Here is a 1,764-nt window from a genome sequence, read left to right as displayed (position 1 = left end):
ACTATAATAAATTGTTAAAGGGACACAAAGAGATGTAAAATGTTAAATAAAACACATAAGATCCATAAGAAGGAATGTAGAATTTTAGAATGCATTCAAAATTAAGTTGCTATCACCTTAAAATCGAATGTTACATAGAAAGGATGTTACGTATGAAACTTATGGCAACCACAAAGCACACAATACACACACACAGAAAGGAATTTGATAAACCTGAAAGACAGCTTTCAAACCAAAAGGAAAGGGGGAAGAGGAAGAGGAGGCAAAACAAAATCAGCTAGAAAGCAATTAACAAAAAGGCAATAAACACAGCATCACCTTGATACCAAAATCAGACAGGGACACCACCAAAAAAAAAAAAAAACCACAAAGAAGAAAGTAAATCAAAGATCAAAATTCCCAATGAACACAGAAACAAAAATTCTCAACAAAATATTAGCAAACTGAAATCATTAACATACTTAAGAGGATCATATATCATATGCCATGATCAAAAGCATGATCCAATGATACAATATTTGCAAAACAATCATGATATATCACAGCAACAAAATGTAGGAGAAAACATCATAGCAATAAATGCAGAAAAAGTTTTTGACGGCATTTGTACGATAAAAATCTCAACAAAGTGGGCATAGAGGGACTATATATAGCTTGATATAACAAAGTCAATTAAGCAGAGTCATATATGACAAGCCCGCAGCTAGTGTTTTACTCAGTTATGAAAAGCTGAATACCTTTCCTCTAAGATTGAGAATAATACAATGATTCCTACTCTAACAACTTTTATTCAACATAGTATTGGAAGTCCTGCAGAGTAATTACAAACAAAACAAAGCAAACTAAAAAACAATCCATATAAAATTTAAAAAAGCAAAAACAAATTAAATAATAAGAATATTCAAATTGGAAAGGAAGAGGTAAAACTGTTACTATTTGCATATTACCTGATTTCATATAGAGAAACCCCTGAAGAATCCACAAAAAAAACTATGTCTAATAAGTGAATTCAGCAGAGTTGTAGAAATAAAACGAATGCACAAAAAAATGGCTGTTTCTATAACCAGGAATGAAGTATCAGAAAGAAACATTAAGAAAACCACACTATTTATTATTGTAAAAAAAAAAATCCCTAGGAATAAGCGTAATCAAGTAAGTGAAAACTTGTATGAGAATAAAATATTGCAGACCAAAAAAAATGGAAAGAATTCCATTATTAAAGTTAATATTGTTAAAACATCCACATTACAGCAATCTATAGATTCAATGTCATCTACACCAACATTCTAATTGCATTCTCCACAGAGATAAACAATCCTAAAAGTTGTATGGAACCACAAGAAAGCCCCACAGTCAAAGTAATTTTGAGAAAGAAGAACAAAGAGGCTGATTTCACAGTTATATAGTAATTGAAAACGTATGGTATTGCATTAAAAAAAAAGACACATAGATCAATAAAACAGAAGACAGCACAGAAAGGAATCTCTGCATGAAGAGCCAATTATTTACGCCAAAAGAGGTGAGAAAATACAATGGGGAAAATAATCTTTTCAATCAATGGTATTGAGAAAACTGGACAGTCACATGCAAAAAAATGAAACTGGGGGCCCTCCCTGGTGGCGCAGCAGGTTAATGCACAGCACAGAGAAGCTAAAGCCACTTCCGCATGAGTTCGATCCCCTCCCCGGAGGTGACCACATGGTGCGGCAGACCTCTCCTGACCCGCCCGCTGCTCCCCTCAGCAGTGTACTTTGGCGATCTGCC

The sequence above is a fragment of the Condylura cristata genome, unplaced genomic scaffold, assembly GCF_000260355.1.
Source record: "Condylura cristata isolate star-nosed mole 26May11 unplaced genomic scaffold, ConCri1.0 scaffold00023, whole genome shotgun sequence".
Taxonomy (NCBI): Eukaryota; Metazoa; Chordata; class Mammalia; order Eulipotyphla; family Talpidae; genus Condylura; species Condylura cristata.
Note: the sequence above shows the minus strand (reverse complement) of the source record.